Here is a 27,589-nt window from a genome sequence, read left to right on the forward strand (position 1 = left end):
TGTTGGTTTCTTTTGTTTGTTTTTTTGTTGTTTTTTGTCTCAGTGAATTGCTTTGGTGTTCCAATATGGTGTTTGCAATCATTTCTAGAAAGCCAGGAGCCACATCTTCTCCCAGTCTCATCAAAACAGCACAATGCTAGTTCCCAGTATTTCAACTCTCTCTGGATAGTGTCACGTCTTTCAACACCTGTGACTGTGCTCAGCTTTTATCTCAATTAGTGAAGAGCAATCAAACAACCTAAGGCTGGCAACCTTTAGATTCTGATTAGAGAAGGTAGTCACATTTATATCTGTTAGTCTAGCTACACACACAGCTGGCTTGTCCTAGAAGGACTATGATCCTACTGTAGTCTTTAACAGATCTTCTGGCCTAAAATTCTAGTTTTTGGTATTTTCATATGTTTCCCTTTGATTTATTTGCTTTACCCCAACTTTGGATTGGACAAGAGATGAATGTTTAGGGGAAGGTTCTGCCCCCGCCCCCAGCATGCTGGATAGACTCAGGGGATATGGCATGGTTGCACTGTGGTTGGAGGCCCAAGGTGAATTGTTGCTGTGTTAGCCAGAATTCCTCCTTGGGGCTTCCAGGAAGTACACACTGGAATGGTAGATCTGCTATCCTTGTAGAGAGTGCAGCAAGCTTCTCTCTCCATGTCAGCTAGCTTTGTAGGCCAAAGTATGTGACTGGAGGGAGAGGAGGAAGGAGGCCATGGTCCCCCGTAAGGATGGTTAACACAATGGGAGAAGGGATGAGTATTCCATACCCTTCCCTTCTGTGCATTGATACAAGAGATGGCTAAGATAAGGCCCTTTATTTGTTCTGTGCTCATTTAATAATAAATATTATGAATATCTAATTTTCAAAGAGAAAGCAAACAAAACTGGATAGGTTGGACTGAACAGAAAAGGCCGTAGGAGTTTCTGTGCAACAGGGCAGACTTTTTGTATCTCTGTTTAAGCAGACATTAAGAATACATGATCACTGACACTCAGTGAAGAAAGAGGTTGTACTGGGTAACTTTCTGGAAAGTCCATTGCTAGTGAGGACTGTGGTGAAGAATGCAGAAGTCAGGCTAAAAAGATAAATGCCAATGGAAGCTTCCATCATTGGTCTTACAGTAGTTAGCAAAAGGAACATGTCAGGCATTTAGGACAAGGGGCCAATCCTCACTGACAATTTTAGCCATCAAAAATGAAAAATCTAGGTACAAATATTGAACTGAATGTTAAATATTTGGAATCATTCATGATATTTGTATATTTGCATATTTGCAATGCTAAATTTTTGTATCTGTTTTTTGGCACCTGAAATGGGCTGAGCTTCCCCAAAATGGCAATGCTACTGTTCCCCAGAACCTATAAAGTAACTTCTGCTATGCTGGTCCTTTCAGACTCACTCCAAGCTGAAATGACATACAAAGCTTTGAACAGGAAGTTGTGACATGGTGGGGGCCATATTTTGGCCAGAAGCCTTTCAGTGTGATGTGGTGTCACCTCAAGGTGGTGACATCTCCGCTTTTAGAAATGTAGAGTGTTCTCCTGAGATCTATCGTTTCAGAGAATCTCAATCTGAGATGCACAGTCTCACTGTTTGAAACCAAATGAGGATGCCATTGACATCACTGACGTTCAGTTTGATATATTTTTTTCTTTTTTACTTATTAACAGATTAACATACATCTTAAAAAATTGTTTTACAACTTAAACAGAGATAAATGTAGTATAGATAAAATTATATTTCACCTACTGAAGACCCTAAAGCTGTATTGATGAGACCTGCCACCGGTCACTTTCTTCAGCTGTGTGGTATTGATCACATAGTGTGGTTGATTCTTTTCTACTCTTCAGCTTCCTCTTCTGTCCTGTCAGGTTATAGTGAAAGATTTTAGCCAACACTATCTCATGTTTAGGTCCAAACTTTTGTTTTTCTTACATTTAGATTTGTAATCTGTTTATTAGTTGTCGTATACAAACTCAACTGTATATGATATTAAGCTAGTCTCCTTTTTCCTCATTTTAGTGTCTTAATTTTGAGTTTAATTTTTATTATTGTTGAAGGGGTTTCTCCCTTCCTTAGTGTTAAAAAAAAAAGTTCTCAAACTATCAGATTTGGTAGCAGGCAATGACCCTCTTCCAGTGAACTTTAAAAAGTAATAGCACTGACTAGTTACTAAAGAATATTTAATAAGCAAGTGCTGAAAGAAACTCACCATAGGGAGTTAAACCCATATAACAGAGAGCAGAACTGGGTCCATAATGTTAGCAATTTATTTCGTCTTGTATAATGTACCAGCACTCAAAAGCTAAATGCCCTATGCTACCTTGCCTCCAAATAAGCTAGGTGGTAAATTGCAGTATCTCCCCTGTGAAAGTTCTATTAACCGAGCCTGAAAGTACTCTCTTGCCAATGAGTTGATTGTTTATTTTGAGGGAGGGGAGATTGTATAAATAGGCTTTTCCATCAGCAGAATCTCCCACATCTTCTGGAGCCACTTAGTAAGTGTGGGTATGTAGGCTGATTTTCATGCCACAGCTATTGTTATTCAGGGTTTTTCTGGGATTCTTCAGCTAGCTTTGTCATTGGTTCAGTATGATTCAGAGATGAATAGGAAGAGCTTGAAGCAAAGATTCAGTGGGCAAGCCACCCACAATAAGCTTCTTCGGATTCCGTTCTGCCGAAATGCCAAGATATAGAAGATCAAATTTTCTTTCCCATGGCTTGAAGCACCAATTCTGTGTTGAAGTGATTGTCAGAATCCTAGCAGCTGGCATTACATGCAGGTGTGTCCAATCTTATCTCAAAGGTCAGCTCCTCAAAGACCTCAAGAATGTTAATCACAGGCTGTGCCCTAGCACAGTCAGTGTCTCAAATTTTGTCACGTAGGTGCAGAATATAATCACGGCCCTTTTGTTTTCCACCAAGATGATTTTAGAGGGGATGGGGGTGATTAGTAGAAAAATGTGGAGTTCCACCACATGGCTGCATCCTGGGAAAGTTGTTGTACGTTGCCCAATTCCACTTGCCACCATGGAACTTGAGAGTGGCAGCTGAAGAAAACTAAATGGCCAATTAGCTTCCAGGAGAGTGAGAGAATCTTTTATACACTGGCTTGTTTTAATGAAACATCAGTTCAGAACTGCAATGAGTGGGCAAGCACCCTAATCTTCACAAAGTCGGAGGAATCTTATGGAGTGTTTGCGGCATCATCTCAGGGAACCACTTGAGTGTTATTTGTCATTGTCACAATTAGCCATTTATTACTATGCCCAGAAAGACACCTGATATGGAGATTTGCATCTGTCTGGTTTCAAATGCACCACAATAAGAAAAAATACTGACTGACTTTTGAAACCTTCCAATGAGCAGTCAGACCAAGAGAGTGGAAGAAGTTATTCTGGGTCCTACTCATTCCATTTCCTAGTCCATCTACATGGATGGTGCATGATGATGTGTGTGTTCACTGAGCAGGGAATGTGGTGCAGTGCAAAGTTATGACATGTGCAGGATGCTGTTGACGATAATAGAGTTATGCAGATGTACACTGTTGTAACAGCACTGAGAAAGTGCTTCGGATACAAGACGCAATTTCAGTATAAGATATTATTCACTGTAGATAAAAAAAATTGGCAGAAATAAAAACAGAAATACCAGCTGAGTCAAACTATTCCACAGCCAGGACATTTTACATATGATCAGCTTAATCAAATGGAAAAATGTGTAAATGTTCTCTATATAGAGCACTGTGGCAGGGCGCTGGTTGAGAAGCCCTTAATCAGCTCCTGACACTTGAGCCACAATCAAGGGGAATGGATTGGGGCTGGGTGAAATGCCCTGTGCCTGCCTAGTAACTGGCTGCACCTGCCAGTCTTATTTGCCCAGAGCTATAAAGGCTGGGGGAAGGCTGGGAGAGAAAGGTCAGGCCCAGAAGGAAATGGGAGTTTTCTAGTCTGTTGCTGGCCAGGCATGTTGTAGGAAAAGTAGCTGTGAAGCCTGTATATAGCTGGGAACTGGTGGTGGGAAACCTTTTGAAAATAAAGAGCACGGGTGTTGCACCAGACTGAAGTATCCCTGACTCACAGAAGAGGGAGGCCCAGGGGCCGAATAGCCAGGGGCGCAGCGTGAATCCGGTTACAAGCACTATAAAAATGTGCACAGAAAAGATTGATTTTCAGAACTCTAGGGGGTTTATTCTCCTTTCCTGAGGCATATATTTAAGTCCCATTAACACTCCTATCAGGGGAAGATATCCATGTCAGTATTTAGTAGGTGATTAGATCCCTTTGAATTACAACTCTAATTAGCATTTGTGTCAATTATCCTATAGAGTGCATCAAATATTTGATGAGGATTCAGTTTCTAAATAGATAGGCTGTTTGGACTATAAAATCCAAGGAAGTACCCCAGCATTGTATCACTATTATTATTATATGACAGATAACAAGTGGAAGATTAGACATTGTTCTTCCTATCTTTCCTATTTTATAACAACTGTAATTTTGATGGGGCTTCACCTGGCATTAGAGACAGACCTATATTCCTATTTGATGAGGCACATGCTGTGTAAAAAGAAAAATCTTTCTTCAGACTTCCAGCCAATACTTTCTTTTCTAAAGTAGTTGTGACACTGAAAAATCAATATCTGGGCTGAACTCCTCTAACCTCCTAAATCGAAAGACAATAAACAGAGTGAGATTCTACAGCATTTTTGTCAGACAAATCTTTGCTTCGTCTCATATGTCTCAGGATGAAGAGGATTTAAATGCATGCAGTTACATGCATCCACTCAAGGGCAGTTTGACTATCAGATTATATCACATATTAACATTATTCTAAAAAATCTGGGTTCCCACCTCCCCATCATCTAGGTTCAAGTTGCTAAACAAAATTTGCCTAAATCTGAATTAGGACCTAATTCAGCAAAACACTTCGGCCCCGATTCAAACAAGGTAGTTAAGCACATGCATTATTTTAGGCATATGAGTATTCCCAAATTTTAAGTGCTTTGCTGAATAGGGATGGACTGCTGAATCAGGATCTACATTATTTCAAACTCAAGATTGCTCTTGTGCATCCGAAATTGAGGTCTTTAAAAGTTTAATCCCTGTTACCGTTAGAATACTTTCCTCTAGATATCAGTGTTTTTCATTTTTATGGGGTGCAATATATATTTACCAAAGCCTCCCAACAAATATCTTGCTATTATTTTAGAGTCCAGCATGAAAAATGATGTATACTACCAGTAGGTAAATATTGGGAAAAGAAATTCCCCAAATATTTGGGGGAGTTTTTAAATAGATTCACTTTGGTCATGTTAAGGTTTGTTTTCCAAAAATAGCCTAGTGAACTAGTTTATTGTCCCACAGTATTAATCAATATTGTGATGTTTAAGTGAACATTGGCGAATATGTGCAAAAAGCAAATTCTGAATTCCTGATTGCAAGTAATTGTGCCAGAAACCTGATTCTAACAATGACACTCATCTATTTAAAACAAACATACCATGGGATTTATGTGTCTAGTCTAATCAGCCCAAATTTTGAAGATCAAATACACACGATGAACTGTCCCTGAACAAGCTACAGACCAAGAATTATTCAGAGGAATTAACAGGGAAATCATTTCGAATAACAAATTTGACAAAACCATGATCTGCTCATCGACAATTAGCAAACTGAAAAAGAGACAAAATTCATCAAATAAATAATGTTTCATGAACTATTCATCATCCATCTCTAGTCCCAGTTAAGAGATTCATGTTGCTTATTTGTTAGTGTTGCAGTGGGTTGGGGTGAGACAGAAACAACGGCTGAGGAAGAGCAAGTGTTAATCAAATAAAAAGGGCTACCTTTATGAAGTCACTTAAAACTGCGGAACAAAAACTTCAGTCTAATTTTTTCAGGAAAAAAAAAAGAGAAATCAAACATTCAAGTTAAACCAGAAATATGTAGGAATGTTTTCAGCACTTAGAGGCTATTTTAGCAATAGGATTTTCTTTATAGACAAGAAGTATGGCTATTACAGTTAGGTTATATCTACGCTGCAATTAAAAACCCGTGGCTGGCTCATGCCAGCTGACTCAGGCTTGTGGGGCTCAGGCTGTGTGGCTGTTTAACTGTGCTTTAGACATTTGGGCTCGGACTGGAGCAGAGGCTCTAGGACCCTGTGAGGTGGGAGGGCCCCAGAGCTCAGGCTGCAGTCCGAGCCTTAATGTCTATACTGCAGTTAAACAGGCCCACTCAGCCAGAGCCCCTCAAGCCCAAGTAAGCAGGCACACCACAGCCAGCTGGTGTACAAGATGGCAAGCCAGTTGGGCAAGATTTCAAAGGCACAAGTTGGAGTTAGGAAACTGAGGCTCAGGAGCCTATTAATAAAACGGGATAATGTTTCCCACCTTTTGTCATTTCTACTAGGATTGTAAGCTTTTTAGGGCAGGGAGTATCTCTTTACCATATGCATGTCCAGTGACTAGCACAGTGGGACACCCATCTCAGTTGGAGCGTATAGATACTATTATAACACAAATAATAAACAATGGGCTATTGGCAACCCATGTTTTGGGAAGCTATTTTCTTTCCAACTAAAGTCAATTTTTTTCTCCCAGTATCTATCTTACTTTTGCTTTTCACCACTGCCCAGTGATTGAAGCCAGTGAGAGGGGTCATTCTGTACTCTCCTTTTCAAAAGAAGCTAGCAGTGTATATCTAGCTGTGTATATCTCTTATTAAGCAAAGGTCAATCTAATTTTCATGTACTGCTGTTCTCTCCCTCCCATCTCCACAGGTTTCAACTTTACTTTGAAGTGACTTCCTTGCATGCCAAGTTGAAATCCAGAAACACGTCGCCAATCATTGTGGCTATGGTTCATGCCCTGGCTAGCCATAGCATGAGAGACTAATCTCCTGAATAATGTAAAATCTGTAAATTAACACCAGCCAGACCTCTGTCATGTGGACCTTTGCCTCGTGTGTGTGTGTGTGTGTGTGTGTGTGTGTTTTAAAAATGTATTGGTTTCAAGTCATTATCTTCTTAGCCTTACAAAAGAAGTCAACCTCAGGAAACCCAGAAAGGTATGCATTTGTTCAATTCTCTCCTCATTCCTCACCCCAAAAATCTGAACCAAATTAATTTTTTTTTAAACAAAAAAAAAAGGATAGACAGCCTTAATCCCTTTCCCCAGAATAAAATAATAGCATCTACAAGCAGTAGGCAAAACAGACACAAACACATAGGTATGCTCAGAATCCAGACAGCACCAGGTAGAGCCATCATATGTTCTCAGAATAACTCTTTTCAGCCTCCACTGTGTTCCCCCCCTCTTTGAAGTATAGACATCTGCATTTCTTTGCTCTAAAGAACCAAATAAACCCCAAAACCTGACTGCTCCAATCATTGGCAATGAAATGTTTAAAAAAACTTCAACAAATCAAAACTTTTTTAAGCTCCAAATTTAGACAAAGACTAGAAATATGCATGTAATGAAATACCAACTACCCACAGCTACCCATGGGATGTGGTTAGAGAAATGGTGTCTGACAGGGTGGCAGAAAGCTTGCTGGCACTAAACAATAATTTCCATAACACAGTATATGAGGGAGGGGCTGCGGCATGAAGAAATGAAGATTCATCACAGTGAGGGACGTGCCATTTCCCAGACAAGTAAACTGTGGGGAAGGGCAGTCTAATGACCACTTTTACCTAAAGGTACTTAATGCTCTGAGGTACTTGAAAACTCACAGGTGGTGGACTCTGGATCTCTCTTCCAGCAATCCAGAGGTGCCTCACTAATCTTCCACACCCAAGAAATCTGAGAATGATTGGCTTATTTTTATTCCCCCCCCCATGAAAAACTAGATCAAAGGCTCATGGTAGGAGCTTTAAACTAAAGCTATTCTTGCTCTCTCCTGGGTTTCTCATCTAAGATCTCCTACTGGGCTCTTGTTTTCTGGGTTTCATTTCTTTAGAGCTTGTGAAGATTGTTGGAATTTTCTAGGAATGCAGGAAAGATGGTGGAGGATGATCTGTTCACCACATATCCCAGATGGAAGCGTCCTTCCTAATTATATTTCCAGAGAGGAAAGTTAGCAACTATAGTGTAACCCTAACTCATCCCTCGACAAGGTCTTTGGGCCACATCGGCATTAATGTGGAATGAGAAGGTCTGCAAGGCATCAGCTTTGGATGAGGGGAACATCCAGGATAGTGTGAATAGTTGGAAGGCATGGTTTAAAAGTGTAATCTGAAACTCTGGAAACTAGTACTCACAGTGGGGCTTAGCAACAGAATCAACAATCTAGACAGCTCATGACATGTGATCGCCAAAGCAGAAACAAGGTTGCTTATATATAGCCTTGATAGGTACTGGAATATTTCTGAGAAGTACACATCAAGCACGAGACAGATGCTGCTAATACGTAAAGAGCTTTAGACATTTATTTTTGTATTTCAATATCCAGCTATATTTATCTGAAAGATTTACCACTACATTCTTGCCATAAAGGTATGCCAGTGACTTATATCTTTTTGTCTAGACAGCAGTAAAACTGCAGAAGATAACTTTGAGGGGGTATATGAAGAAGTACTTTAGGACTCCACCAGGACAGATTGTCAGCACTTCAGGTGGGTCTCTGATGTTTTGGTTTTAACAGCTGTGTCTGTTAGGGCATTCAGTATTTTTATTGTGTAAACACTGCTTCCTAATGCCTGGTCTTGAATCTATTATAATTGTCTGTTCCTTGTCAGTATACTGACTCTCTTCAGCTCACTACAATCTGGGTTAACATTTATTTCAAGTAACAAACGCAGGATTTCTGTTCTGTCATATCCAGAGACCGTTGCAGAGATGCTCGCTGACCATGACCCTACATTCTGGGGTAGCAACCATAGACAGCTTACAATTTTAAACAGGACATAAGGATATGAATCATTTACAATGGGCAAACTGTCCTGATTCCAAACCTCTTCAAAAATAAATCCAGACTATCTGGTCACTCTATCCTAAGTGTTTGCACAGCTTTGGATCATCCTATGACCCCAGTGAAGAAATGATTCTTGAAAATGAGTTATGTATTTTCTCTGCTGTTTTTAGCATAACCATAAAGCAGAACTGCTAAGCAGAAGTTCCCAACCTCTTTTACAGTAACTTGGTACCACATGGTAACAAAATCTGGAAGGAACCAGAATAAAAGCAGAAGACAGAGTTAACTAGACTTTAAGGAGTATTTCTCAGGGAGGAATTAAGAGTTTGCACAAACTTCCCAAAATATCAGTAACCAAATTTTTTTTTTTTTTTTTTTTTTGCATAGGGCAAATAGTCCTCAATCATTGCTTCCTCTCAGAGTTTCGACACAGAACTGAACACAAGACAGACTAATAGCAGCACTCAATTACACTTCAGAACATCAAATCCGTATAAGAGCAGACAGGTCAGCCAGATACAGCATAAAGTGGCCGGAAAGTTGCCCTAAAGAAACAGCTGTGGATTCCACCTGAGGCCAATCCTCAAGTGGCATAAAATCAGTGTAGCTGGCCCTATGCCACTCACTCCTCCCAATCTAAACAGGAGGCAGGTCAAGGTAGTGGAAACTAAGCTACAGGCAGGGCCGTGGGCATGACCTGCAGTGCCAGAGTGCGCAGCATTCTCCATTATCCTGATAGGGCAATGGTGCTTCTGGAATTGTTGCAGTCAGCAGGGTAGACTGAACAGTGAGATGGAGCCAGCCACCTTCCTCTCCCTTCTCCTCAGCTACGCCAAGTGTGAATTGGGACCATTGAGTACTCAACGTTTATTCTCTAAAGTCGATTGCTTCGTTTTCTTGCTCACCTTAAGGGGGCTACAATTCTGCTCTGTTACACTTGTGTAAATGTGAAATAGCTATCTTGATATCAATAGAGTAATTCCAGATTCACACAGTGTAACAGAGAACAGAGTTTAGCCTTATGCTTTTAGATCAGTTATACTGTATAATTAAATTCACTGTGATAATAGCACTTGCTTTTTAGGTTTTATTTTCTATCCTTTAGAGCTAGGCAAACACTGAGGAGAGAAAATCCATTAATAGTCCATCACAATTTTTAAGAAATTCATTTCCATTTTTGTTGGTGACCTCTTTGTATTTGTTTCTCATGAACATTCTAGCAAATAACAGGAATGTCACTGACGCAGATAACATTAAAAAAATTAAAAGATATTTTGAGTTTGTAATCACAAGTGTTCACAACCCCAAGAGTTATGTTCCTTCAATCAAGGAACAGAAACACATCACATAACCTTTGTGACCATAGCTAATACTAACAACAAACAGTACCCGAACATTCTGCTTACCAAGAATTACTCACTGCATTATTCTGAATAATGAATATATTCAAGAAAATAACAGCCAGCTCATAAACAAATTAAGGAGTGACATTCATCAAATAAAGTATTGGTTAAAGATTATTTATTCAACTAAATACACTATCTGACTCCAGTTGTTAAGTCCATCTCCAGTGCAGGCAAGAGTCCCAATTCCAACTAAAAGTAAGTGATACCACAGTTATTCCCCTATATCTGTAAGAGACAACTTAGCTATAGTGGAATAACTGCAGTATCTGGAATTGTTAGGAAATGTTAATATTTTATTTATCACCATGGTATATTCTGTCTTTATTATTTCATGATTCTCCTCCTCCCACCCCCCACCCCACCCCCCGCTTCTGTCCTCTTTCTGTTCATTTTCTATAGTCTCTTCTAATCAGAATCCAAACCCAATAATATCTGGATCACACTTTTGAACTCAGTTCAAGTGTCAAAACCAGGCAAAACAAGTTCACCAAACTCTAATTGTTCCATATAGGCTCAATTCTACAACGCTTATTCATGTTGAATGGGACCTTTCTCGGGGATTAGTCGCATTGAAATCAATGGGTCTACTTGAAGAGTGAGGTACTATTCAGTATTAGGAAGGGTTGCAGAGTCTGGCCTTATATTGCCATCACTGCCCAGGTCTTTGCTTGGCTCTGTCATGAAGACATCATGACATGACATGAACTGTGATAATGCACCCAGGGTCATGCATGGAGAGATCATACTGAGATCAAAAGGAACCTCCATATTTTGTTTGCATAAATATTTTCCTTTCACAAACTTAGTTTAACTGCTATTAAAGGCAAGATCATCTGTGAGAGGTTTGACCTGGGATAATACCTCAAAAAGTAAGAATGAATGGGAGTTTGGTGCTATGAGTGATACATTTTGCCCAGTCAGCATTTGCAGGAAACATTCCTCTACACTGTCTGCTTTATGTCTCAATACAGAACCACTGGAATGAAAACCCTACTAAGTGCATGGATATCATGTGTTAGTGAATCAATTATGCTCTTTCTGATCACACTGAAACCACTTATGTCATATTGTTGACTCTTCAGCCACCTGCTCTTGTCAAGAGCTCTAAAACACTGGCTCAGAAGCATTCTTGATTTGCCTCAGTCATGCTGTGTTGTTGGGTTGTTGTTTTTTTTTTTAAATCTGTTGCCATCATTTTCATATCAGTATCTTTTTTAATAAGCTATAACTATCTGTATATGTACATGAGAGGGAGAGAATGGCACAATATATACTACAGTCCATGTAAAAGACTACATGCTTATGCACCAAACACATACAACAAGGTAATAAAGCCTATTTAAATAAGCTCCTGTTCAAAAATGAAATCCAGTTAAACTTTCGCTTCTACTATTTTAAGGACAAGATTTTGCATTGACTTACACCCAGTGCTTTCCATTTGAAGTCAATCAGATTGCAAAGGGTGTGCAAATCTTAGAAGCATTCAAACTTAAGAATTAATATCTAGCAGAATTGCCCCCAGGAAATAGAGCTGATAAATTAATACTTTCTACCAAAATAATTTATTCTCACTCCCACTATTGATGTAACAACTGCACTTTATTCAATTAATAAAGTCACTGAAAAATATACAGTATATATATAAGTCCGTGTCTGATGTACAAGTCCCAGGTTAGGACTTCTTGGTATCAAAGAAAATAAAAACTGGGCTCTGCATGGTGATTCACATGAAGAATATTAATAAATCTACAGATAATGTCATCCATGAATGAACCCTATTTGATCTGGGTACTCAAGCCCTTCTTAACTCATGGTAGTCCTCCCATTCAGCCACAATTATGAATTCAGATAGACTCTGATCCAGCAAAGCACTTAACCATATGCTTCACTTTAAGCCCATGAGTAAGCACATTAACTTTAGTGGGACAACTCACATGCTTAAGTGCTTGGATAGATTGAGACTATCATGAACCAAAGCCTAAATACAGCCACATAAATACCCTCTTTAGGGATCAGTGTGATTCTGAAATCCTGGATGGATATATGTACACATGTATCTGCATATATATGCATGCTAATCTGACCTGGCACCTTTGAGTTTCAGCAGTCTAAGGGACTGGATGGGTATAGATAACAAGATCTAGAAACTTTCACATCTGGTTCAAATTCAGTTTGGGTTGGTACTGACCAGAAGTTTTGTTATGATCTAATGGCTGTTTAGTGGCCTAGGTGAAAAGAGTTGGTGGTCTCAATCCACATGCCCTTAGATATGTGTCCTGCCATGAGTGCAGAGGACTGGACTAGATGACCTCTCAAGGTCCCTTCCAGTCCTATAATATTACCTTGAAGATCATCTCTGGAGGGAGGTCAAAGGATTGGAAACATGGGGAGTGAACTGCTCTCATGCATAGAGGTTGGCACCTCTATGTCATAGCTGAGGCACATTTCCAAGGAATTGCTGCCGCCCCTTATCACCTGTTCTTTGGATAGATGGAGGGCTTAAGTCTCCAATATTATCCACTCATCTGGCAAATTTCAAAATCATTTAATTCACTTAGAATTGAATACTAAAATATAAGTCCAACAAACAAGGACCTATAAGCAAGATGATATGTCATATAATATGTAAAATGGTAAGATATCAGGATCCCATTGCTAATCTCATAGCCCTGATTCAGAAAACCATTAAGTACGTATTTAACGTTAAAATACACGATTAGTCCCATTTCTACTTATGTGCTTAAAGTTACATGTGTTTAGATGCTTTGCTGGATCAAGGCCTGAATGGGCCAAGGCATTTCTTTGAGGATGAATGGTCTTTTGAAAACATTCCACTCCTCAATAGTGTGTTGAAGCAGATTGATTGAGGCAGAATCACTCTGCTCCTACTGCTGCCTTGCGGTTAAGTGCTACAGGTGTTTTGAAGCGTGTATTATGCAATAACATTGCCTCCCTCTATTTAGCTCTTATTTTCCTCTCATCTGCATCCCTAATGGATGCTGGGACTAGCAAAATTTTAAGTCAGCAATTGTATGAGACAGTTGAACAATGAGCAAAGACAGAGTCATTGAAAGTCTACCCTTCTATCATGGATCATGTCATCCCCTTGCCCCAAAATGAATTATTTGGGCAGACTTGTGTTTTTGTTTTGTTTTCACCACCAATAATTTTGGCCTCTGCAGGAGTGCCTTGCCCCTCTGAAGATGTTGTTGGGGTGGGGTGTCTTTCTAAATTACATAGACTTGGATAACAGAACTCTTCCTTTATGAGCAAGGTTCTTGTTGTTAGGACTTTCTTTCTCTGAAGCTAAAGGTTTTCATTCTACGCGCTTGATTAGTTGGGATGCTAGTGAACAGAGTTGCTCAGGAAATTATTTATTTTTCCCCATGAAAATTTCCATTTCACAGAAAACCATTTTCCATCAAAAATATATTTTGATGGAAAACTTTTTATCAGCTCTCCTAGTGACCTTGATAAGAAAGCTTATTGGTAATGCAGCATGAGTAACATTGAATTTGTTAGCTGTGGTATCACAATATGAATAATTACAAATAATGCCAGAAAAAAAGCAATCTGACAATTATCACCAGGCAGGGCGACTCCCCAAATGTAACGTGTGTGCTACCACTCCCAGTGTCTCTCAAGGAGGTTTATTTTCTTTACAGAAGGAAGTAAACAAACAGAGAAACAGTCTTCTAACTTAGTCCTTATTTTCAGGTTTCTGCTCCATCCTTCTGAGGGTTTCTAAGGGTATGTCTACACTGCACTTAAAAACCCATGGCTGGCCCATGCTAGCTGACTTGGGCTGAGGGACTCAGGCTAAGTGGCTTTTTAATTGTGGTGTAGACATTCAGGATGGGGCTGAAGACTGGGCTCTAGGACCAGGGGTGAAAGTAATATTAAATTCTTACCAGTACGGGGGCCTTGGGTGGAAGGGGCGGGGCTGGGGGGGGGTCAACCTCCTCCAGCCAGCCCATCCGCGCTGCCTGGGCCATGCCACCTGGGGCTCCGGCAGTGATTTAAAAGGGCCTGAGGCTCCGGCCGCTGCTGTGGTAGCAGTGGCCGGGAGCCCTGGGCCCTTTTAAATCGCTGGCCCCAGGGCAACTGCCCCTTTTGCCCCCCCCCCCGCCTCGGTCAGCAGAGCCACCGATGGGGGTGGGAGCATGGGGAAGGGGCAGCGACATTAAAGCATTGGCTGTGCATGGGCCAGTGCCAGCTTCTTACCGGTATGCCGTACTGGCCCACTTTCACGCCTGTCTAGGACCCTGTGAGGTTGGAGGGTCCCAGAGCTTGGGCTGCAGCTCAAGCCCAAATGTCTGCATGATAGTCAAACAGCCTCTTAGCCTGAGCCCTGCAAGACTGACTCAGCTAACACGGGCCAGCCATGGGTACCTAATGGCAGCGCCACTCCACTGTGGCTTTCCTTCCCCAGGCACAGTCTGTATCAACCAATCCCCTCTTCTGTCCCACTGGCAGCCCTTTCCAGTGTAATCTAGCCTGCTTTAATTGGTTGGATTGGACTCACCTGCTCTGTTCCATGGGAGCTGGACCTAGTCTACCCACAGGGACCAGCTACCCTGTGACAGATACTGTTCAAGATTAAGTTTAGTTCTGAGGCTGGTACTGAAGATGAGCCAGGTAATTTAATGATGCTATCATCTGGTTAGTTTTGGACTGTACTATTCTATTTTCTAAATAATCATCAATTACACTAGGGGAAAATCTATTTTTCTTTTGTTTTGATGTCTAGTGTCCAGTTTTATAGCTTGAGGTCTTTCTATCCCTTTCCAGCTCTAGATAATTTTCTTGCCTATGCCACTGTTTAAAAAAAAAGTTTTTGCCTTTTTGGCCTTGTTTAAAGAATGTCTACTGAATGATGTTTACTGAAATGATAACTCAAGCAGAAATTATGGGAATGATTCCGGACTCATGTATGAAATTCTATGGCTTGTATTGTACAGAAGGCCATGCTGGATTATCATAATGGTCCTTTCTGGCCTTAAAATCTATGAGAGACAATGTGTACATACTCTCTCATTCACTCTCACGCTCTATATATGTCCCTTAGAAAGAAAGAAAAAGAAAGAAAGAAAACACAAGTGCAATCAGTTTTATTACCATAAACATGAAATATACATTTAAAATATTTTGATGTCATTAAGGCCATGATCCTGCAAGTAGTTCCATGTGGGAAGATTTGTAGGAGCAGGTAGAGGTCCCACTGAGGCTCACAGAGGTCCTTTTGTGGCGCTTGTTGAGGGATTAAGTCCTAAAGCTGCTATGTAGATTAACAAAAGCCAGAAAAAAGTATGCACTAGACATTCATGGCCAAAATTTGTTCTCAGTTATACTAGTGTAAATCTGGAGTAACTCCACTGACTTAAATGGAGTTATTAGTCCACTGAACTCTATGGACACCATCCTAGCAACTATGGATGTAGAAGCCCTCTACATCAACATTACACACAAAGATGGACTACAAGCCGTCAGGAACAGTATCCCCGATAATGTCATGGCAAACCTGGCTGAACTTTGTGACTTTGTCCTCATCCATAACTATTTCATATTTGGGGACAATGTATACCTTCAAATCAGCGGCACTGCTATGGGTACCCGCATGGCCCCACGGTATGCCAACATTTTTATGGCTGACTTAGAACAACGATTCCTCAGCTCTCATCCCCTAATGCCCCTACTCCACTTGCGCTACACTGATGACATCTTCATCATCTGGACCCATGGAAAAGAAGCCCTTGAGGAATTCCACCAAGATTTCAACAATTTCCATCCCACCATCAACCTCAGCCTGGACCAGTCCACACAAGAGATCCACTTCCTGGACACTACAGTGCTAATAAGCGATGGTCACATAACCACTACCCTATACCAGAAACCTACTGACCACTATACTTACCTACATACCTACATGCCTCCAGCTTTCATCCAGACCATACCACACGATCCATTGTCTACAGCCGAGCTCTACGATACAACCGCATTTGCTCCAAGCCCTCAGACAGAGACAAACACCTACAAGATCTCTATCAAGCATTCTTACAACTACAGTACCCACCTGCTGAAGTAAAGAAACAGATTGACAGAGCCAGAAGAGTACCCAGAAGTCACCTACTACAGGACAGGCCCAACAAAGAAAATAACAGAACGCCACTAGCCATCACCTTCAACCCCCAACTAAAACCTCTCCAGCGCATCATCAAGGATCTACAACCTATCCTGAAGGATGACCCATCACTCTCACAGATGTTGGGAGACAGGCCAGTCCTTGCTTACAGACAGCCCCCCAACCTGAAGCAAATACTCACCAGCAACCACACACCACACAACAAAAACACTAACCCAGGAACCTATCCTTGCAACAAAGCCCGTTGCCAACTGTGTCCACACATCTATTCAGGGGACACTATCATTAGGCCTAATCACATCAGCCACACTATCAAAGGCTCGTTCACCTGCACATCTACCAATGTGATATATACCATCATGTGCCAGCAATGCCCTTCTGCTATGTACATTGGCCAAACTGGACAGTCTCTATGTAAAAGAATAAATGGACACAAATCAGATGTCAAGAATTACAACACTCGAAAACCAGTTGGAGAACACTTCAATCTGTCTGGTCACTCGATTACAGACCTAAAAGTCGCAAATTACAACAAAAAAACTTCAAAAACAGACTCCAATGAGAGACTGCTGAATTGGAATTAATTTGCAAACTGGACACCATTAAATTAGGCTTGAATAAAGACTGGGAGTGGATGTGTCATTACACAAAGTAAAACTATTTCCCCATGTTTATTTTCCCCCCCTACTGTTCCTCACACGTTCTTGTCAACTGCTGGAAATGGCCCACCTTGATTATCACTACAAAAGGTTTTTTTTCTCTCCTGCTGGTAATAGCTCACCTTAACTGATCACTCTCGTTTTAGTGTGTATGGTAACACCCATTGTTTCATGTTCTCTGTGTATATAAAATCGTCCTACTGTATTTTCCACTGCATGGATCCGATGAAGTGGGCTGTAGCCCACAAAAGCTTATGCTCAAATACATTTGTTAGTTTCTAAGGTGCCACAAGTCCTTCTTTTCTTTTTGCGGATACAGACTAACATGGCTGCTACTCTGAAACCTGAACTCAGTGGAGTTACTCCAGTTTATGCTGACTGGTGTAACAGAAAAAAATAATTCAGTCCTTCATCCTTAGCACCTTATGTCATTGAGACTTCTATTACTGTTATTTAAGTACTTTTGTTTTTTTTGCAAAGGATTATGAACACAAGTGGTCATTACTTTGCAAATTCATCCAAAATCCAAATGCATCTGCCTGATTTTATTTTCCAGCAATCTTTCTTAGTCTAAAAACATGATCTATTCTTCAAGTGCAGATCTTCCTGAATATGCAAGAGTGGGAAAGGATAAAAAGAGCATAACAGAAAATGTTACGTGAAGCTGGAGGCAAAGCCCCACCATAGACAGAGGTCCACCTGCAATCGAGTTTTTATTGGACATGTGTGGATTTCTAACTCCTATAAACAGGGAACAGGAGAAAGTAAAACTTGCAAACTATAAATCAAAACCACGCAGACCCTTAGAAAATGCTAAAGTTATACATGGCCTTAGGCATCTTCAGGACTTTACAGTGTTCCGTTCCCAAGCATAAAGTGTTGTATTGTATTCTTGTCTGTAGCCAGAAATTACTGCGCAGGAACAAACAGGCTGGTGCCTCTTTGAGTATTTGGCAGTAAAATTAACAGTCTGAAAAAAAGAAAAAAAAACCTCAGGAGAATTGCTGGTCCAGATGTTAACTGGATATTTCTTTCCATGTGGATATTGTTAAATGAAATACCAGCTTCTAAAGATTCCTTCCTCATTCGTAGTACAGAAGATTGGAGGCAGGGGAGGCGGCACTGAATCCAAAAAGAGTATGCAACCTTTTGTGAGTACTTTTGAGTCTAAAATTCACACCCACAAAATTTAATCCCCTTCTGAAAACCAAGGCCTGAATCCATGACCTCAGAATTCATCTGCCTCTATTTTTCTTTATTACAGAGCCGTAGTTTGCAGACACTCCGTAAGACATGGAGAGCCAGACCTTCAGCACAGGTCCATTGACTTAAATAGAGCCATTCCAGTAGTTGTTCCCTAGAGTTTATAATCTAGTGATACTTGCAGTCCTTGTGCCTAGGTGAGTGCAACAATGGCAATTCTGCTTGACCCCTGTGTAGGAGTCTGGAGTGAGTCCTTGCTCCCTTCCCCACCCCTCCAGTATCCATGAAAGAACAGGGCACAATCCAGCCCTATATGAACTGCCTAAAGATGTCACCCGCTTAGACCAAACATGGAAAATTCTGATGACAGATAAAACAGAGGGGAAAACAAACTTTCTGCTTCCTCTTAAGTGTCACTTAAAGTGGAACAGGGAAACTGCTCTTCCTAATCTAACCCTAAACCTGAGGCAGTTTCCTGAAATGCCATTCTCAGATCATGGGAAAACAGGTTACAGTGCAGACAGAGCAGCTATTGGTGGAAACAAGGTTTAAATTCTTCAAATACAGGACCACAAGCCCTGTTGCTAATCTGTTAGCACCTTGCAGAAACAGTGGTGTGATAACAACTAGCTCCCAGTCTCCCCTGAAGAGAAGTGTCCTAATATGTGCTACATATTATGCTTTGCGACACGGGGACAGATATTTTAGTGTTTACTGAGGCTTCAGGCACATTTAAGCCATTGCATTCCTTATGTCACTGTGGATACTGAGACCAGTGGTAACATCCACCTGATAGATTATCACAAGGCAGCAACACTTGTGGGTACACTTAAATAGCTTGCTCCAGTTTTTACAAATGTAATTGGTTCCAGCTATATTCCCTACACCTGAAATGGGGAAATCTGCAAGAAATGGAATATCTCCCAAACTGGAAGGAACTTTTCAAAGGACTGATCCAAAGCCCATTGCAGTCAATGGGAATCTTTCCATTGACACAAAGGGCTGTGGATTAGGCCCTAAGTGCTGCCATTCAGAAAGACTTAAAACAGCAGCAGCAGAATCCCCACAAACACGGCTATAGAAAACAAAATTTTCTTTCGTTAATTGGAGAACATTTGAAAAAGTCTGTCAGGAACAGGAGAGGAGGAAGAGGTGGATGATATAAGTGCAGCTCCCAGTAAAGTCAAGGGGAGTTGTTGGATAAAGGGGCTGATGAAACAGGTTTAAACCAGCCTGCACTCACAGGTCATTCTGTCAGAAATTCAGGCCTACTCAAAATTTGTGGTGAAGTGCTAGCCCCTGTCCAAGGTGTGCAAGACTTTAACAACAATAGCTCTGATATGATTCCACTGCGCAGTGAGGAAGGCTACACAGTTGTTTCCACACACTGTGACAGAATGTGCCCTGGTGTTCACATCCCACACACTATTGTAATAATTTTTGTACAAGGCATGTCTTATAAGGTGTCATTTGAAAACTCAATTTGCTGGCCATTTTTGTCCTGGTAAAATGTGTGGCAACGTTGCATGTGAAATTATAAGATTCCCCTGTATGGTGTTAACCACACATGTTCCAAACCCCGGGCAGAAGTTGGCAAACTGGTCCGTCCTAAACAAAGGAATGGGTCTTCTGCTTAATTTGCATTTAAGCAGAGTAATCAAGCAGGAAGAAAAGACAAAGGAAGTTCAAACAGGTGAAAAAAACAGCAGGGAATATCTTTCCACATAGACTTTTTGTTACCTGGGTCTCAGCTGGAAATGTCTTTTAATAGGAGGACTGATACTATAAAAAACACCCCCAACAGACTCCTCTCTCTGTCCTTGCCTATTGCATTAACTACATCTGAAGACACAAAAGAAGCAGACGGACTCTGGGGGACAGGTCCTGACCTGAGAGTTTGGTCAGTAATCTGCTGGAGCATGTGGTGGGAAACACTTGAATCTAATATAGTTTAAGTTAGGCATTAGTAAACATCTTATTTTTATTTTTCTTGTAACCGTTTCTGACTTGTACTCACTTAAAAGCTATCTCTGTGTAGGTGACCAGACCAACTATGAAAAATCAGGACAGAGTGTAGGGGATAATAGGTACCTATATAAGAAAAATCCCCAAATATCGGGACTGTCCCTATAAAATCGGGACATCTGGTCACCCTACCTCTGTGTAGTTAATGAACTTGCTTTATTGATTTATCTAATGTGTGTGTTCAAGTTGAAGTGCCTGGGTAACTCAATTTGGGATAACAAGTTGATGCATAATATTCCCTTAAAGGAATAACAGATTCAATATATTTTTACTGTCCAGGAGAGGCCTGGGCAGTACTTGACATGCATTTCTGGGGGGAAATCTGAGACTGGGAGTGTGGTGGGGTCAGCCTGTGGTAAACTTTAAGGCTGGTAATAGCCAAGGTTTGGCTGGCTGGCTGCAGCGCACACACAGACATAGCTGGGAGTGATTTACATGCTGGAGGCTGTTTGTGAGCAGCCAGGCATTGTAAAAGGCACCCCAGGTTACAAGGAAGGGGTGACACAGCTACTCATTAGACTGGATTGTATCCTGGTATGTCACACACACCCTCTGTGTTTGTGGAGCTGTGCCCTGTAGCAGCTCTCACTGTGAGATCATGTGGGGCATGGCAAGGTTGTGTGAGAACAGGCCACAGGTGATATCATGTGGACAACTGAGGAAGCCAAATTTATGAGACCACCAACCTCAAACACATTATTCCAAACCTTGCTTGGGGCTGGGTTCTTTGGTTACTACTACAACGCAGCAGATAACCCAAGTACTTTTAATTCTGGCTTCAGGCTGGAGGGAAAGATTCCAGTCTTAAGTAGGTCTGCTGCATAAAACACTTTCCTCAGTGTAGCATGGTGACATCAAGGCAAAATAGACACAAAAGAGCCCAAGTAGCTCTAGGGTGAGCAATCATATGGAATAACCTGGACTTCCCGCCTCCCCTCCTTTTCAATGTGGGAGGCGAATTCCATCCGTTTGATTTGTACCTCAGATCCATTCACCATTTTTTTTGGATAAGCGTTCAAAAGCAGCTGAACATATTCAAGCCTTTTTGGTTTAGAAGCGGAGGTGGAAATTGTGAAGAGCTGCTCTTGAGGCTTGTGGTGCTTCTTGGTTCCGGCACCAATAGAACAGAAATACTGCAAAAATAGCTCATGTCAATTTGCTCATTCCTCACGGTGACAACTGAAATGATAGAATATGTGATAATGGGAAGTAAGTCAAAATCCTAATAAAAAATGTAGAACTTTGTCAACTTATGTTTGAAGAGTCTGACTCAGCCATTCTATAAAGAGGGATGGGTTGGTCTATCATAATCCCAAATGTCCTTGGTTTGACCACCTGTTTATGATGTTAACCATGACTTCCAGCATTCTTAAAGCAATCTAGAAATGAGTTTTCACTTCCTGTACTCTGGTGTTTTCCTTCTCCCATTCAAAATGAGCTGGTTGTGCCAAATACAGCACAGTGCACAGTGACATCAGTTATGAGCAGCCATATGATGTTGCAGACACAACATGGGATTGGAAGACAGGAGCTCCTCACTCCTAAACTTGTCTTGGACACTAACTCCTTGTGTGATTTTGTGCAAGTCCCTTAATTTCACTCTGCCTTATATTCCTGAAAATGATATGTTCCTTATAAAAAGCTCGCTGGCAGTTATACAGTACTTCCAAGATGTTATTTGCTAAGAATTTATTATTTATTGCTGCATGTGCTTACCACATAGGGAATAAATGGATATATTACTAAAGTACTTTATTTTTACTCTTATGTCAGAACAACAGTCATGAGAATAATTAGATTCTGTTGTCTCTGAAAGAGCTCACAGTTATCCATGTTCCTATTTCCTGCCCTGTGGTGAAGATGGGCTGCTGTCTTTAAAACTTTTATGGTTAACAAGCTGACAGCCAAAACAAATAGCCTCTTTTTCAGTCCAGAATCAAAACCCTTAGCACCAAATTAAACTTGTTGTTGTCATGGCTGCTGCTTTCTTTGCTCACACTTGGTCGTGCACCCTGAATGGCATGTGCAATGAAAAATGGGACTTTACATTTTAGCCAGCTCCAAATGTACATCTGGACTCAATCCCAGACTTGAGCTGTTCCTTCAAGTTTCCTTTAGCAAATATTCAAACTCCCAGAAAAGGGAGTTTATAATCACTTGAAGGTGGCAAAGCATTATCTCCCAGTGGGACTGAGCTTTAATAGAAAGCAGTTTGATATGAAATAGCTGTTTGGAATTCTTAATATTACAGGGAATTTACAGATCAACTGGCACAAAGAGCAGAGTAATCCCCCCTGAATCAAAAGCGTCTTTAGAAATTAAGAGAGTGAAAAACTACATGGTGTAATTTCAGCATAATACTATATATAGGTATAGATATAGTAAAATTCATCAGAGATCCCATAGACTTCACATATTTGGGGGAATCCCTGTTTTGAATTGTTGCAAGTATTTGAAATATGATTATTTAAAAGCTATGTTACTGCCATGTGGCATGCTAGCAAGACAGCCTATAACTATGCCCTTACTATTCGAGCAACCTTAGGTCTCCTGCTCCTTAGCTTACTGTAGATCAGATGCCTTGTGAACATGGTCAGCTAGATTTCTGATTCGGGCTCAGTTCTGCAAGGTGCTGAATGGACACTCACCGAGTACTGCAGAGAGCTCCAGCCGCTCATTGGAGACACGTGGCACCCCACAGAATTTCAATCCTACCAGAGCAAATTAGTAGCAGGTTTAGAAGAGATTGTAAATTCTGCCCTCTCAGCTGTAAGGAAAGTGAAGCAATGGCAGAGGGCAGTAGGGGATGGATTAGGGGAAAACAGCAAGTGCTGGGGACAGACAGCCGTGGAGTGAAGAGCTATGTTCTCTGAGTATATTAAGCCTGAGGGTCCCTTGCTGGGGAAAAGAAACAATCAACATTTTCATTTTAAACAATCAACTCAGGTTTTATGATTTATTCAAAATATTTGCAACTAAGTGCTTACTTTTTAGATGCAGTATAAGAAGTCCATCACTTACTGACTATTCCACTACCGGCTGTTAGTAAACAAAACAGCACTAATTAGTCATTGATATCATGCTATTATTGCTCTAAAGCATTTAAAAGTTCATCTTCAAATTAGATTTCTTTTAAGTACACAATTGGGGTTAATTTATTATTTGAGTTTGTACCTGAATCAGTGGAGGGATGAATTTTAGACTATCCCAGAAAATAAAAATTATAATAGCAGGGGGCCAGATTGTTTACACTAGCTGAAGATCAGTCTCATAGCCTCAGTATTTTCAAGGGATATTTACAGAGCTGAATTACACTGGAAACAGCTGTCACTTGCAAAGATTGCCCAAATGTATATGTGTCTACATGACAATGCCTTTCTCTCCTCAACACTATAAAGTTAGACTTTTCACCTCTTTTCCTCACACTCTCTATTTTCCAGTTTGGGGATCTCCTGCTGAATGATCTAATAATGACTTATATTTATACAGGTTTCAGAGTAGCAGCCGTGTTAGTCTGTATTCGCAAAAAGAAAAGGAGTTCTTGTGGCACCTTAGAGACTAACAAATTTATTAGAGCATAAGCTTTCGTGAGCTACAGCTCACTTCATTGGATGCATCCGATGAAGTGAGCTGTAGCTCATGAAAGCTTATGCTCAAATAAATTTGTTAGTCTCTAAGGTGCCACAAGTGCTCCTTTTCTTTTTATATTTATACAGCAATTCACTCACGACTTGAAATGCTGAGTTAGATTAAAATTATACAAGGTTTGGCTCCACCAAAATTTTGGGCTTTCACAAAAATTTCCACACACACACAGAGCATAAATAGCCTTCACTGTGCACCATGCACACCATTTGAGTCACTTCTTCTTCTTATGTATGCACAACATGCCTCAGGTGGCACGTGACCAGGATTCATTATCCAAATCTGGTTGGATCATTAGCTTGCCCTGGACGAGTACGGACGGAGAGTGCAACGTGAACACTGATTCATGCCTCCCATTTGAGTCACTAACACAACTCACAGCACCCGTCTCCCTGTTCTCTTACCCAAAAATCACACTGTGGTGTGACCAAGAGGTTGAGAGGATACTATGTGCATTGGGTGTATCTCCTTTTCCCTCAGCTCTGTACTGGCAACAGGTAAGTAGCCCGCAACAGTCATCTGTGTACCATGTCATCTAATGCTCACTAGTATATTGTTATGTGAATAAGTATCCTAAATGGGTGACCTATATTCCTAGTTGCCAGCTATAAGGCCTGGAATGAGCTGGAACTGGACTCTCTCAAAGACCAGCCACCCAGCCACAACCCACCAAGTCAGTTAGTGAACTCAACCATGCATATCATCACAGGCACCCTACACCCCATTCCTACCCAAAAGCTACTCATTCTCAGCAACATAGTACCTCCACACATTCATCGTACAGAGTCTACAGCCAGGCTGGTGGGAAAGCTACATGCCAGTCCAGGTCTCCCACTGTACATGGACATTTTCAATCACCCCAGAGCACAACTTACACTGAGGCATCCATTATGGTCTCAACTGCCAGATTGGAATCTGTCAGCAACAACCCTATGGTGTGATGAGTGGTCAGCAAAAGACTTTGGAACGGTTTCCATGTCGCTGATTCGACCATTTGACCACCGGGATTTGACCTGCCACATCATTGGTCTCTGCTGAATAAAATAGACCCACTACTAATAAAAACCATGTCAATGGCATACCTTGGCTATGTAATATTTTCCTACAGAAGATAGAACTGAACCTGAACCTAATTGGGTTCATGTCCAAATACAAGATCTAGTTTGACAGAGACGGAGACAGAGACAGAAAGAAAATGTTAATAGGCAGAAGATACCTAAGAATGGAGTTGGTGCATTACTAGATGAAAATGGAAGAATTAAAAATAATAATGCAGAAAAGGCAGATGTGTTCAATAAATATTTCTGTTTTGTATTTCAGGGAAAAACTGAGGATGTCATATCATATGACAAAAACATTAGGCCATACTTTCAGAATGGGGAACTTTATTCTTTCTTTCTTCACTCCCTCCCTCCCTGTCAGGGAGAGGAGGGGGAAGCAGCTGTCAAAAAAGTAGGTCTTGCATTTGGACGTGAACCCAATAAGGTCCAGCCTCAGTCCTATCTTCTGTAGGAAAATATTCTTGGAACACCGGGAACATTCCAGAAGACTAACAGAAAGTTAATTTTGTCCCAATATTTTTAAAGGGTAAATGAGATGACCTACGAAACTATAGGCCCATAGGCGCCGACTCCATAGGTGCTCTGGGGCTGGAGCACCCACGGAAAAAAAATAGTGGGTACTCAGCATCCACCATCAGCCCCACGATCAATTCCTCCCCCTCCCTGCAGCACCTCCCCCCAGTCGGTGGGCCACGCTGATCAGCTACTACCCCTCCCACCCAGTGCTTTCCATCTTCCATGGATCAGCTGGACCCTCCACCTCCATCTGCCCTTGGCCAGACAGGGAATCCATGGGACAGGGGCACAGGCAAGGGACGGCTTCCCCCCCTCAGGTCTGCGCAGCTACCACAACTGCCCGAGTTTTTCAGCTGGGCTCCACCATCTGCTGGCCTGGCTGTGGGGCTGGGGCCTTGGGGGGAAGAGGAGGGGAAGGGGGCAGGGTCTGACCTGGCAAAAAGTGGACGGGCCAGACCTGTCCACTTTCAAAAAGTGGGAGGCCCCTGGCCCTTCCTGTTCTGGTGCCACTGGCTGATGGGGAGGGAGAGGAGTGAGGGCGCGGCCTGCGGTGGAGAGGGGGTTGAGCATACCCCAGCAGCTTAGAAGGATGGTGCCTCTGTATAGGCCTGTCACTTTGGTTTTGGTCCTATACTATTTAACATTTTTATTAATGACCTGGAAGAAAACATTACTAATGAAGTTTGCAGATGACTTAAAAATTGGGGGAGTCATAAATAATGAAGAGGATGGATCACTGATACAGAGTGATCTGGATTACTTGGTAAATTAAGCTCAAGTAAACAATATGAGTTTTAAGATGTAAATGTATACATGTAAACACAAACAATATAGGCCATACTTCCAGAATGGTGAACTTTATTCTAGAAAGCAGTGAGTCTTAAAAAAAATAATTTGAGGTTCATGGTCAATAATCAGCTGAACATGAGCTTCCTATGTGATGCTGTGGCCAAAAGTGCTAATACAGTCCTTAGATGCATAAACAGGGAAACCTCAAGTAGGAGTAGAGAGGTTATTTTAAATCTGGTTCTGGTATCCACAATTGAAGAAGGATGTTGATAAACTGGAAAAGAAAGAAAGAAAGAAAGAAAGAAAGAAAGAAAGAAAGAAAGAAAGAAAGAAAGAAAGAAAGAAAGAAAGAAAGAAAGAAAGAAAGAAAGAAAGAAAGAAAGAAAGAAAGAAAGAAAGAAAGAAAGAAAGAAAGAAAGAAAGAAAGAAAGAAAAAGAAAAGGCATGATTAAAGGATCTTAGGATAAACACATCTGGTGTGTATGAGCAAGCTCTGCAACCAGTCCATATCTGGTAGGAAAATATGATATGGTGTCAGGAGTAAATTAAGAACAGAGGCAGAAGGAACAAAGCAACAAAGGTTTCAGACAGAAGGAACACAGCAACAAAGGTTACAGGATCAACACACCACTCTTCAATGCACAACAGAACTTCAGTTTTGACAAACCTTCAGAACAGACAGACTGAAAACAATATTTTGCAAGATTTCTTATTGCTACCAAGCTCCTCAAAGAAACTGGAGACATACAGATATCTTCTTTAATTTATGCTACGGGGAAGTAGGCACAGCATATCTTTACATTCTTTTACTTATTGAAGACAATCACAAGGATGACTTCGATAGGGTTCTGGCTATGTTTGAAGTGTACTGTATACCTCAGAGAAATGTGATTTATGAAAGAGCATGTTTTCACCAGAGAATTCAAGAACCAGGGGAAAACACTGAATGTTTTTTAAGAGCTTTGCATACATTTGCTGAAAACTGAGATTTTTGGGAATGCAAAACATGAAAATATCAGAGACAGGTTGGTTATTGGTAAAACCTTTCACAGCAGCTACAGCTGAAGAGAGAATTAACCCTAGCCACAGCTACTCAAACAGCAATGGAATCTGAGCTGGTGAGACAGCAAAACCAAGAGCAACTTGCCAAACTTGAAAAACAAGGAATTAGCTTAGGAGCTGTTAACAGATGCAGCATGTATGCTAAAAGTCATTACCATAAGATTG

The 27,589-nt window shown here is 41.0% G+C and overlaps 1 long non-coding RNA gene across 1 annotated transcript; it reads left to right on the top strand.

Moving 5' to 3' along the window:
* The first annotated feature begins 8,215 nt into the window (after positions 1–8,215).
* LOC114020062 lies at positions 8,216–20,416 on the top strand. The gene is made up of 3 exons (XR_005224894.2): positions 8,216–8,617; positions 18,216–18,274; positions 18,388–20,416. It is a non-coding gene; the product is annotated as an uncharacterized LOC114020062 (long non-coding RNA).
* The last annotated feature ends 7,173 nt before the right edge of the window (positions 20,417–27,589 follow it).

This window comes from Chelonia mydas, chromosome 3 (genome assembly GCF_015237465.2).
Source record: "Chelonia mydas isolate rCheMyd1 chromosome 3, rCheMyd1.pri.v2, whole genome shotgun sequence".
Taxonomy (NCBI): Eukaryota; Metazoa; Chordata; order Testudines; family Cheloniidae; genus Chelonia; species Chelonia mydas.